Source organism: Apodemus sylvaticus, chromosome 19, assembly GCF_947179515.1.
Source record: "Apodemus sylvaticus chromosome 19, mApoSyl1.1, whole genome shotgun sequence".
Taxonomy (NCBI): domain Eukaryota; kingdom Metazoa; phylum Chordata; class Mammalia; order Rodentia; family Muridae; genus Apodemus; species Apodemus sylvaticus.
This window is the reverse complement of record NC_067490.1, coordinates 55,407,705-55,415,888: the sequence shown is the minus strand read 5'-3', so window position 1 is coordinate 55,415,888 and position 8,184 is coordinate 55,407,705. Positions and strand designations below refer to the sequence as shown.

The following is an 8,184-nucleotide window of genomic DNA, read 5'->3' as shown; positions in this document are numbered from 1 at the left end:
AAACAATAAACATGACATCTCACATTTCTCTTGAACTTAGATCATGTTTTCTGGGTCTCATATAAAGAGCTAAGCTTAAGTAGCAAGACTTCATCATCGTGGAGGATCTCCTGAGTCAATGGACAAGTCAGCTTTCCCCCCACTGATGTGAAGAACAAGAATACTGGTTAAAACTGCATTAAGGACTAGTGACCTCATTATCACCTCAAGTAAGCAGGCATGGCCCACCTAAGCGGGCATCTGAAAAATGACAGGAGAAGGAGAGTCAGCTGGACCTGGGCCCACATGCTGGACTGCATTTTGTTTTATTTTGATTTGATGTGGGTCCACCATTTGATTCCTTGCCACGTGCCCAGGCGATTTGAACTATCTCTGTGATTCTTACCACACAAATGTAATACATGTCCATTTAAAAATAATTTTAAATCATCTTGGAAGTAAGATAGTGTACATTAGATGTACATTGGACAATTTTCCTTATAAATTCATATACAGAACTCTTTATAACTAAAATGACTTGAAAGTATAAAACTAATGTACCAAAAATTAACTGTACCTAAACCTTTCATCTTAGTAGGCTTTTGTCCAATTAGAGAAGCCAATTTGAAATTATGTAACTTCATGGTGGATCTTACACTTGCATTATAAATTATATTTTTGTGTATCTGTCCACAAAAACAAATGAAAACTGACAAGGATTTGGCACTAGAAAAAATAATTAACTTGCATGATTCACATTAATTCCTTATATTCAGTCCTTCCACGTTACCTAATATTTGTTCTTTTTTCTTCTCCTTATTCATATATTTGTGTGTGTGTATGTGTGTGTGTGTGTGTATTTGTGTATGTATGCATATTAGGCTGTGATACACATGAGGAAGAACATGTCTTTCTTTTTTCTTTTTTCTTTCTTTATGACTCTTTATTTCTTTATTTCCTATTTGTCTTTCTTTCTGGGAATGTATACTCACTCAATATTATATATTGTTATTCCACAAATCTCCTGCAAAATATTTTAGTAATATTTAGTGAAAGTATTTAGTAATTGAGGAAACACAGACGACACGGAGAACAGGTTAAAAGAAGAGGAAACTTTGTGAGTTGAGCAGGAACCAAAGACAAGCCATTTTATCACTTTGATACTCATTGAACAGTTTAATGTCCTAAGGCAAAGATTCCCTCACATCTGAGCATTTCTATGTAAACTTTCAACATTCAGTTAAGAGATTCTGCTGTATCTGTGTGTGCTTGTGCGTGTTTGGAAAGCTCACACAGCCTGTAAATTAGTCCTTCCCTTGTTCTGCAACAATACAACCACCAACACAAACAGAAGCAGATGAAGTAAGATTGTCTTTAATAATTTATCAAAACTGAGCCCAGAGAACACAGGGCACCATGAAGTTTTTAGTGACAGGTTGGTATGGTGACATTCTGGAATTTTTCTATGTGAAATCATTTTTAACGCAGAATTAATTTTTTGACATAAAGAAATAAGACTTATAAACTCCTTTAAAATTGTGCTGTAGGTGTGGGGAAGATGTAGCAGCCTCTACTCTGAACCCCCTCCCCTTTGCCTGAGGACTTCTCAGGGGCTAGCATCTGCCCGACCTGCGGCCCTGGCCACAGGCTCAGCTGATGACCATGGGCTCAGTGTCTAAGTAGCAGTTTGCAGGTGACTGCGCCAAGGCAGCAAAGAAGGCACAAGAGGAGGTGCTGTCTGACTCTGCTCGAGCTGCAGAGGGGCCTCAGCTGCTGCATGGGGTTCAAGGTGAGCATGGGGTTCGGCTTCCCATCCATGACTGCCTGCGCTGGGGTCTCCCTCAAGCCCCAGTGGACGTCTTTGTGCACCAGAGCAGGCTGCACATGGAAGGTTCCTGAAGCCTCACTGAGGGCGAGGCGGTGGAGTTCACCTTTAAGAAGTCTGCCAAGGGTCTGGAATCCATGCCTGTCACTGGCCCCGGTGGCCTGCTCTGTATTGAGAATGAGCAGCGGCCAAAGGGGAGGAGCCTGCAGAAGCCAAGGTCCAAAGGGGACAGGAGCTACAACTGTGGTGGGCTAGACCACCATGCCAAGGAATGCAGCTGCCACCCCAGCCCAAGAAGTGCCACTTTTGCCAAAGCATCAACCATAGGGTAGCCTCCTGTCCACTGAAGGCCCAGCAGGACCCCAGTTCTCAGGGAAAGCCTGCCTACTTCCCGGAGGAAGAGGAAGAGATCCAGAGCCCTGCACTGCTCTCAGAATCCCAGAATTGAAGCCCAGGAGTCGGGTTATTCTCTGGCTAATGGGGAGTTTCAGGGAGGAGGCATCAATCTGCAGAGTGGAGAAAGTGGAGCTAAGGGGGGTTGTGTGGGTAGGTTGCACCGCAGTGTCTCAGGCCGTGTCTCAGGCCGGGTTCCCAATGTCACCCTGTCTTTCCTTGGAGGCAGGGAAAGAGTAAGGCAAAGGAACTCCTACCAGGCTCTATCTCAAAGCAAGTGAAGGCTTTTGTGGGGGAGCCGCCCTAGAACCTGCATGCTTTATCTGAGGCTTGGCCAAGTGACTGGGATAGAGAAGTTCTTCTTTTGTAGAAGGCTTTGTGATATTTCCACGTTCCAGACAGGATGGGAAACAAGCGTCAAACCAAGATTCATGACCCTCCAAGCTACTGTGTTCTGTGGAAGGGACTCCCAGGAGCAAGGCGAGGCTATTTTCACACTGTGCTTACTCACAACCCAGTCCTGCCATGTTGTGCTGGGAACGATGTCTAGCAATGGGTTGTGATGACAGGAAAGGAGCGTGGTTGGGGGGACAACTGTAGACCTGCTGCTCCCACCCCACTCCCAGCCCTCTCTGGGCCAATGAGATTTTAATTTATTTATTCCCTTGGCTCCCACTTTCTCCAGGATGCCAACTGCACTATCTACATGCGAATGACATATCTTGTGTGTTTTGCTTTGTTTTTCTTAATATAAATATTGGGTTTGTATTTTTGTATATTTTAATCTTAAGGCCCTCATTCCTGCACTGTGTTCTCAGGTACATGAGCAATCTCAGGGATAAGTCCCTAGCAGCTCCAGGTCTGCACAGCAGGAATACTTTTGTTGTTGTTGTTGTTTTGATCACCATGGAGACCAACCTTTTGGAGAGCTCAGCCTGTTGAAATACCTCATCTTTGCCAATTACAGCTGGCTTTTCTGCCATAGCGTCCTTGAAAAATGTCTCACAGGTTTTAATTGAGCTGCCCCAAGATTTGATCTGGTTTTGGCAAAATATAGGAAATCATTCCAAACAGGAAAGGGTGGTGCCAGAGACATTAAAGGCTGGGCCTGGTGAAGGCGCAAGAGTAACTTTTCATACCAAATCCATCATTTTGCCAGATTAGTCTAAGCCTGCCATGCACAGCAGAGTGTGTTTGTGTGTGTGTATGTTGATTTTTTAATGCAAATTTATGAGAACGAGGTGATTTTTGTTTGTTTTTCGATACTGGGGATCTTGGACTTCATTTGTTCTAGGAGGCACCCTGCCACTGTGGTATCCTGGTAAGAATGCAATTGAAGACCAATACCCTTAATCCCACACTATGCTGTCTAGACATGGAATCCTCAGCCTTTCACAATCTTGGCTTCCAGAGAGACTCACAAGTGTGGGCGTCCATGGCAAGTGTCCTGCCCTGCTGTATCATGATGGTTGATGGGTAAATGAAGGAGGGGGTAGGGAGTTTTGTTTGCATGCTTTGAGATCACCACAAACCTTCCTCACTGTGTTGAAATGGGACAAATGAAATAGAACACATGTGTGCTGTGTGTGTCCGATCCTGGTTTCTTGTTTCCCCCAAATGCTGCCCCTGCCCCTAATTAATTGTATTCCTCTGGCCTCTGTAGGACTTTACAGCTTCTGAGTTGGTGATTGCTAGGTGGTCTATTTGTGTGATATAAATGTGTTGGTCTTCATGTTCTTTTAAGGGGTTTTATTGTTTACAAAACTTTTGTCCTATTGAGAGAAAAATAGCCAAAGCATCTTTGACAGAAAGTTCTGCGCCAGACAATGCCATCTGAAACCTAAGTGTGGGGTCCTCTTCCCAAAGTGAGCCTCTGGAATCATGGCTTTCCCTTCCGTGTTCCTCCCCTGTCTCCCATTCTGGACCACAATGTCCTTAGACAGCCCACTTCTCCCTCATAAGAAAACATACGCTCAGTTACTTCATTGGGCATCTCTACCACTCTTGAATAACCCACGTGAAAGTTCTGAAGAAGCCACCAACCTCATTCTCCCATTGTTTCCTAACTCAGTGAAGAGTTTCTGGTTGGTGATTTTGAGACAGGGTCTCACTCAGTAGCCGGAGATAGTCTCAGGTCCTGGCTATCCTCCTGCCTGAGATTCCTCTGTGCAGGGATGGCAGGTGAGCCACTTGTCCTTGGCAAGACTGTCTCATGGTGTGATTCGTCCTTGGACAGATCAAACCAATGTCATCTGTCACCCTAGGCAGCGAGAAGTAATTGTGGGGCCTTCCATGTAGAAAGTGGAATCTGGAGAGCAGAAAAGGGACTAGGAATGAATGTCCAGGTGAGGCTCTCAGGAACTCAATGCCGGTGCAAGAAACTTACGTCAAAGAGGCCACGAGATTGTTACTAGGAGATGGACAAATGTATCTCCATGTTTACTGCTAGAAACCAAAGCTCTGTGAGAAATCTTGAATTTATGGGGAGGGTGGGAAAGGGTGTACTTGTGTGTCCTTTCCCTGATCTCTTTCTTGAGCTGCAAGAGACTAAGTTCCAGCTTGGGCAGCCCCACCCTTGGGGTGTTTTATTTCATGGGTGATTTTTGCTGTACCTGCGTCCTTGTATCCCTATCTCCTATCGTATAATCATTTTATAACACATGCTGACTTTACCTTTCCTTCTCTTTCCTGGGAAAAATTAAGACTTACTGGTACTCCAAAAAAGGGAGGAAGGGAGAGGGAGGAAGCGATACCCTAGGAAATGCGAAGAAAGATCTGAAATTAGATGCCACGATTGATTGGTGACAATAAAGTTAGTCCATTTGTGATTTCCTCTGACAGGTCCAGACAAGAAACACGACTAACAGCTATCATTGTGCTAACATCCTCAGCAAATCATCCACAGCAGTCAGAAATTTAAGTAGTACAAATCCCATTGCTGGATCCTCTGAATCTGGAGTCCCCTGGCTGAAAGCCTGTCCCATCTGACTCCAACCATAGCCAAGGAATACCCAATACTTGCTGTTCTCCATACCAGCCACTGGGTGGCGCTGCTCCCCCCAGTGACTTGGAACCACAACCTATTTGTTAAAGAGGCAGATAAAATGACCCCATCAAGCCCACAGGATTTCTGGGTTGTGACCTAACTTTGTCCTTCTTCCTGAAAAAAAGACAGGCTAGTCGCTGAGACTCCACTTTGTTCCAGACTTTCCACATGTCATGCAAATTAATCCCTGTGGCAGCTTCTCACAACCACACCTCCTGATAACACCTCACCTTTCAGGTTGAAAAAAAAAAGGTACACAGAGAAACAAAGTAACTTTACTCATCATTTAACCATGCAAGAAGGGCACAGAGTGGAATCCTTGTTTTGACACCAAATGTAATGACCTTTTTGTACTGCACAAATAGACGCCCCTTGAAACCTCAGTCCGTGTGGCAAACCGTGGTTGCCCATAACCTCAGAGTTGCTGGCATCTGGGAAGAGACCAGGTGCAGTAGTCATTTCTCAAAGGAGCAATCACAATAGGCTACATAGCACCTACCCTGCAGAAGGAGTGATCTAGTGCCCTCTTGTGGCTTAACATGGAACTGAAGCGACTAGACTTGATTTGGTATGGTTAGGCTGGAGGGATTTAGCATTGCTAATTATCTACCATGATGAATACCTGGCATCTTCCTACCAGGGCAAGTCCTGGTGTCACCTCTGTGGCTGGCGAGCTGATTCTATTGCAGTCACCAAAAGGGAACCCACTAGTGAATGCCAAACGATATGCAGAAGGATGGTGATGACGCCGTGTTGGACAATATTGGCCGGGGGCTAGGTGCTCCGATCTTAACCTGGTCAAAGGTTTCTGTCGTTCAAATCCTGGTGCTGCAGATGGGGAAGGCAGTCAGGCTGGTGTCGCATCAGTAGGAACCATATTCTCCCGGTCCTGGTGACAGACAGACAGACACATGCATGCTTCAGCTACTTAGTCCCTTCCTAAAATGCACACCATGGTGACTGTCCTCCTGCCTCCCGCATCTAGTTCTAGGTGCTGGCTACTCTCACAACATCCTTTAATCCACACCTCCCAGAGCCCCCAGAATGTTACTGCTTCCCTCCTCCTGCAAGCTCTACACACCAGTCAGGCTCTGGGTACCCATTCCAGCAAAGGCACCTCATAGCCCAGTTTCTGTCTCAGAGCTGTTGAGGGGCTTGCCTGGGTCCAAAGGCAACAGGGGCAGCAAAGTCCACTGAGCCAAACCACGAATCTCCTGAAGCCACACAGAGCTGCCTCTCAGGGAAAAGAACAACAGAAATGCTGGGGACTTTCATGGGGGATTTGGGAGAAACTCATGGGAACTCTTGTAACCGAACCCCCTAAGAGAAGATGAGTCTGTAGGGGTGTGTGAAATGAACAGGATGTGGGAAATACCGGAAGTGGGAATGATCAGGATGTGGGAAATACCGGAAGTGGGAATAATAGATGAAGGGCATGGAAATACCCTTGCTCTTGAAGATGACAGTCTGGGGTGCTCTGACTGGAAGAGGAGGAAAACAGCTTCCAGAGCCCCGTACACATCCACGCTGCAATCTTACGAGCAACCCTGGGCTCTTCTTTATCATCACCATTTTCATGTGAGGAAACAAAGGACCAAAAAAATATAAATAAATAGCCAGTCCAGGTTACCACGGAGAAGTAGCAAGGTCACAATCAGGTCGTCCATGCAAAGGGCTTGGCCTGCTGGGACTGCTGGAAATGTCCAACCTGGTCCTGCATTTCAGTGACTTGGCCTTGAAAAATGGCTCAAAAAGAAGTTGGTGGGCAAAGACGGGATCACAAGAAAGAGAGTCTCATCTGCATTCCTGGACCAGGCAGCTGTGAGCTCCCCGGGCCCTCCAGCTCAGCACAGAGCAGATGATGTCGCTTCCAGCACTGGTGACAAGTCCACTGATGGACCCAGGAGCACATGAAATCAAACATCCTGCTCAAGCACAGAACTGCCTGGGGACAGAGAAGGACCAGTGAGTCGCACTCATAGCAGGCCTCTGCTAACAAGATGACTAGATAGCAAGACATTTTCATACCCGCTGAGGCCCACTTATCCAAGGTCTGGCTGGGTTAACATAAACCGCCGAGCTCCCACCTCTAGAAAGAGGCAGAGGCCATGTTCACAGAGCATCCTGGGCACCCAGGAGCTGCCAAACTAGACTTGGAGGACGGGAAAGGATGAAAGCTCTTCTCATGCTCTGACCAGCAGATCCAACATCCTGAGCAAACAGGATGTGTAAAGCTCACTTCTTCCAAGACCCCGATTCCAGCGTCACTACCAACTTTCTGTGTCCCATCAAGCCTGGGAATTTCCTGGGCAGGAACATCTGTCCCTTTAGTTCATTTCCACTGTCTAAGCCAAAACTGTGCTCACTCCTGCTGCTTCTGAGACTGGGAGTAGGGGGGAGAAGATGTTCCCTGTACCATAGGCTCCCTATAGCTTCTCCCAGGGAGAAGCCAAAATACCCAAGTTGGAAGCCTCGCATCCCAGGCCACACAGATAGAACCAGAGTAGGGATGGCTCTACAAAGAAGCCCTCCCTGCCAGAGGCTTAGCCCTGACTCCTGGCAGGCTCCAAAAGCCTAATAATAATAATATAATAATAATATAAAGGAAGACTAAAGAACCAGTGTAATCACTTGTACCTTTTCAGATAATAGTATAATAAAAGTAGAAATAAGTAGCAAGAGAAATTGCACAAAGATTTGAAGATCGAATAATTGAATTTTGAATGAACGGTGTGGATCATTGCAGAAATCAAGAGGGAAATGTAGAAATTTCTGGCATTAGATGATAATGGCTGTGATAATTTTCACATCTGCTTGAAAACTTTTAATGATTTTCTAGATAGTAAAGTTTCCTTTTTTATGTAGTTCAACTTGGGAAAACGCACATCTTCAGGCAGAGAATGAGCTCTTATTTACTTGGCTTAATCAGTTACCATGAGAA

At 45.7% G+C, this 8,184-nt stretch overlaps 1 pseudogene; it reads left to right on the top strand.

The window, feature by feature from the left end:
• The first annotated feature begins 1,641 nt into the window (after positions 1–1,641).
• LOC127670157 (protein lin-28 homolog A-like) lies at positions 1,642–2,252 on the top strand (annotated as a pseudogene).
• Positions 2,253–8,184: the final 5,932 nt, after the last annotated feature.